Source organism: Aotus nancymaae, unplaced genomic scaffold (assembly GCF_030222135.1).
Source record: "Aotus nancymaae isolate 86718 unplaced genomic scaffold, 86718_ANA_hifiasm-v0.15.2.pri h1tg000007l, whole genome shotgun sequence".
In the NCBI taxonomy this organism is placed as follows: Eukaryota; Metazoa; Chordata; class Mammalia; order Primates; family Aotidae; genus Aotus; species Aotus nancymaae.
In genome coordinates this window covers 38,877,689-38,890,608 of record NW_026988418.1, presented here as the reverse complement: position 1 = coordinate 38,890,608, position 12,920 = coordinate 38,877,689, and the positions used below count along the sequence as shown (strand labels likewise).

The 12,920-nt window shown below is 38.7% G+C and overlaps 1 pseudogene; it reads right to left on the bottom strand.

Moving 5' to 3' along the window:
• Positions 1–636: 636 nt before the first annotated feature.
• LOC105710163 (protein CDV3 homolog) overlaps positions 637–12,920 on the bottom strand; it is a 48,706-nt pseudogene continuing 36,422 nt past the window's right edge.

Here is a 12,920-nt window from a genome sequence, read left to right as displayed (position 1 = left end):
ACACAAAAATGGCCTAATACAAGGGCCAAACAAAACATATTTTTAACCCTAGGCTGTAATGTCTGACATGTTGCTTAATAACAGAATTGTCAACAGGGCATTGACTTGCAAATCTGTGATGGACGGCAGCAGTCAGACAGACCATGAGCCACAGCACAGCTCTCCACCTTTCATCATTTTGTAATGAGCAGCACAGATGGAAAACAAAAGAGGAAGGGAATCAATAATGTATTTTAGGGGCACCTCAATCAGGCTACATAATAATGAACTGAATTCTGGGTTCCAGAGTAATTGGCAGCCCCAGAGAAACTAAATCCATGTCTCTGGATCCAGAGAGGTTTCATAGGTCTCAAACACTTTGCTGAGGGTGAGGAAAGTCAGAGTGAAGACATCATTACTTAGAGCCTAGTCTTTGATTTTGTAACAATTAAGATACTCAAAGAGTGAATCTTACACAAATGTGGCAGGAGGAATTATGTTTATTCCTTACACACTATTGACTGCATGCCTTTCCCAAATGATTCCTAGCATCTTTGTACCCATCAAAACCTGTTCTTAGCACCTTAATTCACCACCTCCCAAGCAGTGTGCACAGGCTCAGGATACTTAAATGAGTTTGCCGAAACCTTGGTCCCCTCAATCCTCAGGGCTGTCTGGTTGCCACATGGCAGGCAGCTGAAGCTCCTGAGCTCGTTGCCTCAGACCACAAGCAGCCTAATTTTTTACCCAAATACAGCATACACATATTATTATTTTTGATATGCTGCAATGAGGACAAGATTAGGAAGTACAGCTAGCTCATCTGTCGGCAGGGTTCTTTATGGATAGGTTTACCTTGGAGATGTCCTTCACCTCTGCGTAGATGCTCTGCTCAGCTCTTTCCCTCCAGGGTTGCAGGACTTGCTTCCCAGCTGCCGGGTATGTTGGCAGCTGGCAGCTCTCATCTGAGTCCCTCAATAGGATTTGCCTCCCTCTGAAGAGAGCCACTTCATTCAAAGTCACTCTCCTCAAGGACAACCTACACGCAATAATGATTCAATGATGGCAGATGAGAATAAAAGCCTGGCCCCCTCTTTCCTATTCTAGCCAAGTCTGAATAGCCACCAGCTTCAGAGCTCCTACAAGTTCAGGTGAGGCCTCTTTCAATACATTGCTGTTTAATTTCCCATTCTGCCCAATCTTGCTTTCCTTGCTGCCTATAGCTGTTGAACCTAGGAGCACACTCGACAATCCTCCTGCATGCAAATCCCCATCTCAGAGTTGGCCTCCTGGAGCTGACCAGCGACAGCCTCCTGATTCAATCTCTCTTTCCCATCAAACTCATCCCGCCTAAAAACACGTATAAACATAACTAAGCATGGCCTTCCCATCTCAGAGAAATTTCATTTCAATGTCCATTTCCCATAGAGATGATTAGGGTCTTAATTCTTTAAGCCTTTTTTTCTCACATAGGTCTTGAGGTCTGTCCTGTTTCGCTATCCTAGCCTTCTTCAGTGAGGGTTAGAGAACAAGTTTTACGCAGAAGTAAAATAAAACTTCCAACACCCTCCTTCCATCTCAGGCAGCCACAGTTAGCAGATGTTGCTGTCCAGGAGTAGATTCAGAATTGGATTGTCCATTCTATTATCCTTGCTTAGATAATAATTACAACAATAATAACTATTACTATCGTCAATTGCATACTTGCTGTGTCATAAGCTCCACATGAAAAGGGTTTATTAAGAATCTTATCTTCAACTTTTCCAACAAGCACAATGAGGAAAGTATTATTAACCTTTCTGTAGAGAAATAATCTAAGTCAAATTGCCTGAGGCCATACCATTCTGGAGCTGGGATTAAACGCAGGATCTTTTTGTCCTTTAAGCCTGATCATGGTCCTCTGCACCACTCTCTCCATGTTCTCTACTATATCTACTCCTCAGTTCAAAGTTCACTTTGGAGGGAAAGATTCCTAAGGGCAGAAAGTTTTGTCTGTTGTCTTCTCCCTTGTGTCCAAGTACCCACAATAGTGGCTGTCATGCAGCAGATGTTCAATTAGTTGTTAGCCAAATGAACGAAGGAGTTTTGGTGACAGAGTCCTGCCAGAATGGACTCAAACACCAAAAAATGCTGAGGAATGTCTGAACTCATTATTTTTGAGGAGGAGCCAGGGTGCTGCTACTCCATACACTGCTCTGTGCAAATTAGAAAAGGAGTCCCCCTCCTCGAGACACTTGTGAGGACATTGCTCTAGCATATGGATTTCTTAGAACAGGACACTTTACTGCCATCTGCCCCAAATGATAAATGCACAGGTCTATGATGTGGATGATGCTCCCTTCAGTGTGGTGCTGCTGTGCACCTGACAACGAGCACAGTCCTGTGTGGCCGCTCTGCCTAAGCTAGCCAGGCCTAGTTTACGCATTTGTCTATCTAGATACTGGAGTCAGATTTGTCTTACTTTCTGACAGCTGATCTCAAGCACACATTTGTGTTTAATTCCTTATTTAATGATCGTTTCTCAATTTTGAGATAATATCACTAAACTCTCAGAAAGTTTGTTAGATGACAGTCTAGGTATTACCTAGGCTCCCACTTCATAAGGTTGTTGCTTTCAGAAAGCTCCCTCATCACTCTTTGATGGAGAGCTATTTCAAAGAGTCATACAATTTCCTGACATTCTTCTTTGCTTGTTGAAGACAGTTTCTCATGAGATATTACAATATCTTAAGTACCTCAAAAACGCTGTGAGTGCCACTACCACCCTTCTGAATCAAGCTTTCTTTCTCACCGGTAATCTCCTCTGACCTGCTTTTTACTGACCATTTTATCCCCTTTGTCCCAGGCAGATAAAACACTGGTGTGGAAAAGGTTAAATTCAGCATTCCAAAATAATATAAATTTCTATATCTCCAGTGAAAAGAAAGGCAAATTGATAGATAACATTCACCAATCTATCTCTGAGGTTCCTAAGGAAGAGACACTAGAAAGGTGAAGTCATGAATAGCCTTTGATTAGGGATGCCCAAATGTCAATGTGTAAATCAACTGAGTATTTTATTTTATATACAGTTCTTTACAAACAAGGCCAGGAGAAAAATAAACAAACAAAATGAATGTAACAAGCTATTCTGCTGTTATAAAATGTAATAAGGCCAAGGCAGATTTCATAGGAACCAAAACTGTTTGGTCTATTATCCCAAGATAATAAAGTGAATATGATTTAGCTGTATAGATAGGTCACAGTACAGAATTACCAACTGCATTTTGACGATCAATTCAGCCCACTTGTCGTGGCAACTAAATTAAATCTTAACACTGCAGGTAGACATAAGTTATGTAGACCTCAGTTGTTTTTTTTTTGTTTGAGAATCTCTTTCATGTTGTTTGCTCTTTGGATGCAGTGTTTAACACAGTGTATAAAATTTTCTCTCCCATTCATTTTCTTCCCACTGGATTAGAAATTCCTTGAGGGCAAGAAGCAATCTCCCATATTTTCACCTTCCAAATGATCATTATAATGCCTGGTATAACACGGGTTTCCAAAATGCTTTGTGGGAGCCAGTGGGTGTTTTTCCATTGGTGCAGAGAAATTAAACAGCATTCTTTATTATGAAATCTTACTTCAAGATAGTAAAAAAAGACATGTCATTAGCAGTACCCAGAAGGCTCAAAGGACATGTTAAGAGAGTACTTTTTACCTCACAGAATTATCAATCATTGATTTCCTATAATTTATCCTGAATTTGCTGAAATTCAGTCATTTCTCAGAAATCTTTGTGTATTGTCCTATTGTGTTCAATGACTCAAGCAATGAAATACATGGTCTTAGAAGGAGTCTGTGGCATTCCCTAAGCTGAGCATGAAGTGAATAAACAAAATTTTCCTAACTACTGTGCCAGAAAGATGATTAACGATGCTGTGCAGCAGGTGTCACGGTGCTACACAAATGGGGGCTCTTAGAAAGAAGCCCTGCCCAACAAAAGACTCATAAAATCCCTCTTTATCACATCTGTAATCCTAGCACCTTGGAGGGTGGATCAGTTGAGGTTAGGAGTTCGAGACCAGCCTGACCAACATGGTGAAACCCCATCGCTACTAAAAATAGAAGAATTAGCCGGGTGTAGTGGCAGGCACCTGTAATCCCAGCTTCTGAGGAGGCTGAGGCAGGAGATTGCTTAAACCCCAGAGGTGGAGGTTACAGTGAGCCCAGATCGCACTACTGCACTCCAGCCTGGGCTACAAAGTGAGACTTGTCTTAAAATAAACCATCAAACAACAACAACAAAAAAAAAAATCCCTCTTCATTTATCCCATCACATTTAACAATAATCCACTGGGGGAGGGGATTATAGACCTCACAGTAGAGAACACCTATTCTGTGAAAAGAATGTAGTTTCCAGAATATTCCAGCACAGAATGTTGTGATCAGGAAGGCAGTAAACACCACAGCTAACATTTGAGAGAATTTACTTTGCCACACACTTTGCATTTATCCTTGGAGCCACCCACGGAGGAAGGTACTCTTATAGTCTCTTTTTCATAGATAAGGAAACTGAGGGTTGTTTAACGGGTTAGTAATTTACTTAAGGTCTCTGGGAAAGTAAATAGCAAAGCCAGGCCTGAGCTTTGTCAGACAGGCCTGAGACAGTCTGTCTGCTGGAACTCTGCTCTTTAAGCAAGTAAGTGCAGAAACAGAAACTAAGTGTGGTAAACAATACCAAGGCTCACTAATGTATTTGAGTTCTTCTCTCCTTCTGAGCACATGGGAAAAGGACATGATCCTCCCCATTTCAGTTAGTATTCATCTGGTTTTGGCCAACAAAAATGACATAATACACTTTATTGCAGAAGCATTTAAAATTCAGAGCATGATTCTTCACTTCTCCTGACACAGCTAACCCTGAAGACCTATGTTGAGATGGCAGCATCACCCAAAGCAAGGATGATAATAGACAAGAAAGTACCTCCTAGAGGGCCAAGCCAAGGGCTGTGGGGATTGATGGACTGGGAGACTCTCCTAGAGATCTGAATGGAGTTCAATCAAGGAATATTCTTTACCTCCAATGTAGGAAATCATCACATGCCCAGTGAGTTTTCATAATTGCTCCAGATCAGCTACTGTTATGTATCTACCATTCTTCCTCTCAGAGAATGTGAATATTTATTGACATTATCCTGTCCTATTCTATAGGAAGGGTAGGGAGTGAAGGAGGGGCACATCTTTTTAGTTTATAGTGTTTCATGGGGATTTGGAGTTCTCTCTCTTGCGGGGAGCAGGGGTAAGAAGTGTATTTTGGATGTCGGGGGAAAGGTGAATCTAGTATTTAGTTATTAGATTATGGTAGAAATTACAAATACTCCTCAATATTTCTCTTCTCTTCTTTTGGGAATACTGAGGATTATACTGCTCTGTTTTGAAGTTAGGCACAGCCAGTTGCTTGCTTTGGCCAATGGAATGAGAACAGAAGTGATGTGCCACTACTAAGCAGGTACAGTTAAGATCCAGCGCAATATCCTCCATGCTTATTTCCACTGTCACAGCAAACCCTGAACCCTTGTGTTGAAACAGAAATGTTGTAAAATGATAATGCTTCCATCATCCTGGGTGCCTGAATGAGCATTAATGAGCATTGTCCCTGCCACCACAAGTTAAGCATGTAGTATTAGAAAAAAATAAACTTTTGTCTTTTCAAACCCAGAGAGTTTGGGAGTTGCTTGTTACCACAGCATAACCTAACCTATCCTTATACTACCCTAAAACTTAACTTTAAGAGAGCACCCAAATTAGAAGCTAATATCCCAGCTCTGAGTGGACTGCATAGACCAAGAGCAGTGGAAGACACTAAAAAGACATCGTAGTGTTAGTCTGAACTCTTAGTCAAATTGATCACCACTTGCTCCTTAGTGAAAAAGAGATGAAATAGACCCAATAGAGCTTTTTGTAAATTGACATAAATGGTAAAATATTTAAAATTCATGAAGTCACAAAAATGCTTCAGTTATCTGAAAAATTACCAGAGTTAAAGATCCCTTTGAGTATCTCCAGAGAAGACAACTAGGTAAGGAACACCTGATAGCACTGTTTCACATGGTGTTTTGTTAACATCTTACATATGAATCACTAGGGTCCTTGTTAAAGATACAAATTCCTAGGCCCTACCATTGAAACCCGCTGCTTAGCAAATGTGTTTTAAGTAGCCTCTTTCTGTCTGTGTATATTAGATAATATCTTGACTTTTCCACAGTTACATAACTCCCAGCCCAATAATGCCACAATCCCTTTAAATTGATAAATGTTTAAGACAATTAATAATTTCTTAGGAGCTTATGCCCAAGCTAATATTTAAAGGGACTTGTAATTACCTGACCTTTAAGCAGGTATTCTTGGTGGACTGGCATAAGGAAGAACCTGTAATGACCAATGAAATCAATGTTTGAAATATCCCTTGGTATTATTATCAAGAATATTAAGCACCAACCACGTGCTTATATTAACGATAATGTTAATATTAGGTATACAGAGGTGATGGTCTCATTCCTCAAGGAATTTTATAGGCACACAAATATATGAATGTAGTTGATTCTCATTAGTCATGAGACTCATATACTATAAAGTCATTCCAAATGCTGAATTAGCAAATATTGAACCATTGCTCCAAGGGGAAATATGGGGTTGAGTTCCCGTGACCTTCTGGTGACAAATTTTTTATGTCCACTGATCGATATGTAACCTTGTTTTATGTGGCATTTTGTTTAAAGATACCTTATTTAATACATATTGTTGATTCATTGACATTGAATATAGCGCTAGCCAAAAGCATTACACTTCATGCCTAAATGAAGCTTACCTAATACACGTATTTTCTTTTTAAGACACATCAGAGACTTTTTGTGGTTAGGCACACTAGACAGCACTTCAGCACTATCTTTGGGGGCATTCTAGATGGGAAAATCACCAATGAAAAGCACAAAAATGAGACAATATGGCACCAAACAGACCGCAAAATGGATACATGTTCATAGTATGAAAGCAAAAGGAGGAAAGCAGAGTATCCCTAAATTTGACCTCAGCTGGGAATGTGTGTCAGCGGACACAAAAATTTTGCTATTATGCATGTGTCCATGAATGACTAGGAAAGTGGTGCAAGTATCAGTTTAGGGGTTACAAATAAATTTTAGCAAGTAGGAAAATTCACAAATATGGAATCTGTGAATAATGAGGATTAACTGTATGTGCATTCATAATGTGCAGTAATAAAAGCATAACAAGGTACAACAGAAGTGCAGGGAAAGACAGCATCAGAATGCAGTGGGTGGGGAAGCACGGAAGATGGAAAAGCTGTCAGAGAGGAAGTCAGGCTTAAGCAAAAACTTGTGAAGTAAACAGGAATTTGGCCAATAGGCAAACAAGGAAAGGATATTCCAGGAAGAGGGAAACATGTGAGGGAAGAATACAAGGCAGAACAGCCTGGTGAGGAAAGACCCTGAAAGGCTTCGTCTGCCATGCTAAGGAAGTTAGATTTTATCCTCTGTAAATAGCAGGGGATGATATCCAGCTTAATTGAGTAGGATATCTCTCAATTTGCATTTCCCTTCTATTCGTCACATTGCTTCTCCAACACCAAGTACTAGGAGAGGGTAAATGATTATTTTCAGAACGGTAATTGTTCGCCCTATCCCTTTTGTAATTTCTCCTACTTAAATTTCATTTCCTAAATATGGCTTGCCTGAAAGCTTCACGTTATGATTTATTCACTGAGTAATTTCACATTTAGGAGATGATGTTTTTGCAATGCTTTGATTAGATGAGAATCTAATACATGAAACAAGACATGAATCAATATCTGTCTAATCCTCAGATAACTACAACTCAATCACATAAAACCAGTCAGAGTGGCTAAGATGTCTACTGCATGTCAGTCACATGCTTTTGACTAAGCAGCAAAAAAATACCATCAAGGAAGAAGTTTCTGTGTATCTGGAGAAGGTAAACTATAAACCAATTCAAAGATTTGGCAAATTAACTGGGCAGCCAACTGAGCAAAATCTGCATTACTAGGGGCTCTCGGGTTGTTGTTGGGATAGTTTAGGAGCCTGGAGACCCTTCTTCGCATTGCTAGCCTTAGACAGTGCTCAGGCAGGTCTGCCTTTTGTCCACCAAATGGAACTGCCACAAGTACTTGAGTGATGAGATGTAGTCACCAGGCATCAGTACAGGCCACTGTCATCCATCACCTTTTTTATTACTATAATCTCCTATCTGCCCTCCCTTGCGGTAGTCTCACTGTCTCTCCCATTCATTCCATACTCATGCCAGAGTAGCCTTCCTCAAGTAGTGCTATACACTGGATTTTTTTTATTTGTCCTGCCTCAGGGCCTTTGCACATTCTGCTCTATCAGTCCAGAATGTTCTTCTCCATTTCATACCACAAATTCTTATTTATTGTCTGATCTTAGACATCATCTCTTCTAGAAAGCTTTCACTGACCACTCCATCATTCCTTCTGCCCCTCTGGGTTAGGTGCCTCTCTAGGGCTCCCATTATTCCCTGTAGTTTCCCTAACAAAGCATGGACCATCCTGTGTTATCACTTCCTGTTTACTTGATTATCTTCCCCCATTTGACTATAGGCTTCATCAAAGCAGGGACTGTGTCCTGTTGTTTCCTGTGTTTTAAGAGCCAACTCAGTGCCAACACTGTTTTTGTTAACTTTGTTAAACGGTTGAGTAAATAAACAATGAATGAATCAATACTGTTTCTTCTAAGGAGGAGACAAGATACAGGACTTAGAATCTGAAAAAAAATGGGTAAGAGTCCTACTTCTACCAGTTATTGGTGTGTGATCTTGGGCAAGTCACTTATTCTTCCTGAAACCCAACTCCTATTTGCAAAATAGGACAATAATACCAACTTCACAGAATTGGCATAAGGGTTGATTAAAATATGCATAGAGAGGCATTGCAAACTATAATTTCTTAAATACATGCTAGTTATTTTATATATATAGAAAATATACATGTTTATTATTCACAGGGTTAACTTTTTAACCACTGATTTAATTTTAAAAGAGAGTTTAATTTGATGCTGTGGGTGCAATTTTATCCTATAAATGAAAATCATTGTAGTGTGACTAGATTAGGATATTAGGACTCTCATGAAATGCAGCAAGAAATTGGAAATGTTAAAAGAAAAAAACAAACAGCTAAACAGAAGGAGGCTGTTTCAATTCTAAGCTTTCAGCATTCACTGAAAAAAAAAAAAACAAAAAACTAAGAAATACACGATGCAAAGACCTTTTAAAAAGCATCCGGTATAAAAGGGGAAAAAATATGACCCATGATAACTTTATTTGCTGACACTAAAACAATAATTTATAAGGAACCCATTTTCTGTGCGGCCAAGTGGAAACTCAGACATTGCAGATGATCCTGGGACACGTAGCCAATGGGCATTCTGCTTTTCAGTTCATTCAACCATACAGAGCTTTCAGCTCACTTCGCCATAGACCCTGCACAGAAAGCTTCATAGGCAATAGCTCAGCTTCCCTAAATGACAGGGAGCTCATGGCCAGTCGTGCTTATCTGAACGCTGACACAAAGTATTTCTCACCGATGGCTTTCAGAACATTTCCAAATCTACCTCTTTTCTAATCTAGATCAGCAATCATTTTTAAAGTTCAGAAAATGGTTTTTCAGCATATGACCTACCGGTGAACTCCAATATGGAATAACCAAGTTATTCAAATAAAACAGAAGCCTAGTCAAACGAATTCTTGCTTCCCGACCTCAACTGCGAATGAGAGTCATGTCAGCAGGTAGATTTTTCAGTTGTTGTTTTACTAAATGGCCAAGATGAAGTCTGACAGTCTAAAATATTTCTCCAATTGTTTCCTCTGCACTGTGATGAGGTAGGCAGTTCTTAGCTCTCTATCTTTTAAACATGAGTAGTTTATTAAAAAGAATAGATCACTTTCACCCAAACTTAACAGGGATGATGGAAAAAGGGAAACACAAAATACTGATGGGAATGTAAATTGGTACAACCGTTAGGGTAGGCCCTTAAACAACCATGAGCATGCACACAAGGTAGCTGTTTAAATACAGTAGCATTTCTAAAAGACGTCCCTCTGGTTCAGAAAAGTTATCTGAATGTGGTTGACATTTTTCTATTTACCTATAGCTTGCTTAAGAGATGTGGCAGACTGCTAGCCCACTGGTTTCTAATTCCTAGTTCAGCCACTTACTTCTTTAATTCCTATCTAGCTCAGCCTATACCAACTGGACAAATACAAGTTAAAAGAGGCTTAACGTTCCCTGTTGAAAATAGGAGACCCCCCTCAAGACATGATACAATTTATATAAAAAATGAAAATACAAGCTAACAAGCTGAATAATGTATACTGTTTTTCAGAAAAAATAAGTAAAATTTATTAATTTGTTTGTATAAGTTCATGTGTAAAAAGAGATTGGTGAGGAAAAAGGCCAGCCAGGAGGTTAATAAGTGACCTCAGAGGGGTGTGGGTAACAGGGAAGATGACTAGATTTGTCTTTATGCACATCTGAATTGTGTTGTTTCATCTGATGAAATAAAATTACTATTTAATTTTTAAATATCAAATAAAAAAGGATTGTAAAAATATTCAGTCTCTAATGTGGAGAATAAATCATTAGTTGGTGAGACTGGAAATGAAGAGATGAGGTAGGAAGGATATTTTGGCAACAAGGCAAGAGTTAATGGTTGCTTGGACGAGGGTTGGAAATAGTGGTGATGGAGAGAAGTGGATAGGTTTGGTTTAGATTTTGGAGGTAGAACTAATGCAATGAAGGTAAGGGGGTAGGGAAATAGTGAAGACAAGAGTGGAATAAAAAATGACTCCAAGGTTTTTAGTTTGAGCACTTGGGCAGGTGATGGTATTTTATGAGAGCTGGAACTGGAGAAGAAACAGGTTTGGGCAGGGGTACCAATAGAGGCAAGTGCTCTGCTTTATACATGTCAGGTCTGAAATGCCTTTTTGACATCCATATGGAGATGGATTGCTTCTGGACTATGCTATTTAGGAAGTGAGTTGGGAGGCAACCTCCTTTTTATAAGCATTGGCATCTCAAAGGAACAACATGGAAGGAAAACCATTCTTCAACACTGCCTACTGTAAGGTACTTCTTTCCTACAGACAGGGAGTTGCTTTTGTCCCAAAATACATGGAACAGAAGTAGCTAGTTTTGGATCTCAATATCTGATCTCTCCCACTTCCTATGTCACAGAACCTCTGATTTGTAATGATTCATATGGCCAAGGTGATTTTAAAAACAAAACAATACTCCCAGGATTCTTTGCAACTGGATGTGGCAAATAGACTAAATTCTTACCAGTATGCTATAAACAGCAGTGATACTGGCAATTTCAGATAAACCACATTAAAATATAATTGGTATATGCCTTTTGTAACTTTTTCCTGTATCACTTTCTCTATCCTGCTGCTACAGATGGATGTGAATTTTAGAGCTCCAGGAGCCACCTTGGACTAAAAGAATTAAGTCTCTAGGGACGATAAAAGAGCTAGACAAAGCCTTGGGTTCCTGATAACTTTGAGGAGTCAGTGTGTCAACTATGGACAACCTGGCTCTTGACTTTTTTATAAAATGGAAAGTTAAAATTGTCACATTTAATCCTCTTTAATTTTGGCTGTTCTGTCATATACCACTAGCAAATCTAGTTCTGATTGATGAAGAGCAGAAAGAAGCTACTATTATTTTCAGAATTTGATACTCTCAAAGTTCCTTATCCTTTTCTTACTGACCCTCATATTGGCCACCTCTATATTTACAATTAGAGTTGACTATAATTTCCTTTTATTTACTTTTTGTCAAGCTTTGATATTAATGCTGAACTTATAAAATGAATCGGATTTATAAAATGAATCTGGGTACTTTTCATTTTTTTCTAGATCTGGAATAGTTTAAAAAAAAACACTAGAATTAACTGTTCTTTAAAAGTTAGATAACATGCAGCTGAGAAATTTTGATTCTGCTGTTCTTCTTAAATAATGATCTTTTTTATAGTTTCAATGTCTGCTACAGGAATTGGTCTATCAAGTTTTCTATTTCTTCTTATGCCAACTTTGATCATTTGCATTTTACTAGGAAAACATCTATTTCCTCTAGGTCTTCAAATTTATTGTTAAAAAGTTGCACATAGTATTCCCTCTACTGTATCTACGGCTTCTTTTATATCTTCAGTTAAGCCTCCTTTCTTATTTCTAAACATATTTTTCTCTCTCCTTCATCTTCCCTTACATTTAAGTCTTTGCTCCAACTTCTTTGCTTGGTGTCCTTTCTAACATACTTTCCTTAGGCAGAGCATAGCCCAAAACATCTTCCTTTTGCATGACCCATAAATTATATATTGCTTCTGTATTGGATCATTAGGTTTTAGTCCTTTTCTCTAAGTCATCTGTGGATGTTATTCTACCACTTCACATATCACTGAAATTCAAAGACAGTCTGACTGTTTTGCCTTTTTCTTTCTGCCTGGAATTTTGTGAGTTTTTTTTCTCTATCCTGGAATTCAGGAATTTTACCAGGATATGCCTAGTTACGTCTTTTCTTTTCAGTCTTTCCTAAAATGTGGTATGCACTTTCAAATAGTAATCAGGCCCTTTTTTTCAGCTCTCTCATCAATCTGTTGCTTTTTCTTTAATTGGAATTCCTATTTTTTCCTTGTTAGCTTCACAGATCTTTTCTCCAAGTCTGTTCTCTTTTCCATCATGATTTCATTTTTGGAATGTAAATATTTGCTCTGTGTCTTGAGAACTTTGATGTCTCAGATCAGTACATAGCTTTAGACAGAAACTATGCTCTTCTTTCTTCATCTACTGATGTTTCATTTGTAAATCATGTTTTCAGTTCCAAACAATCTGTTTTGTGCTCTCCTTTTATATCC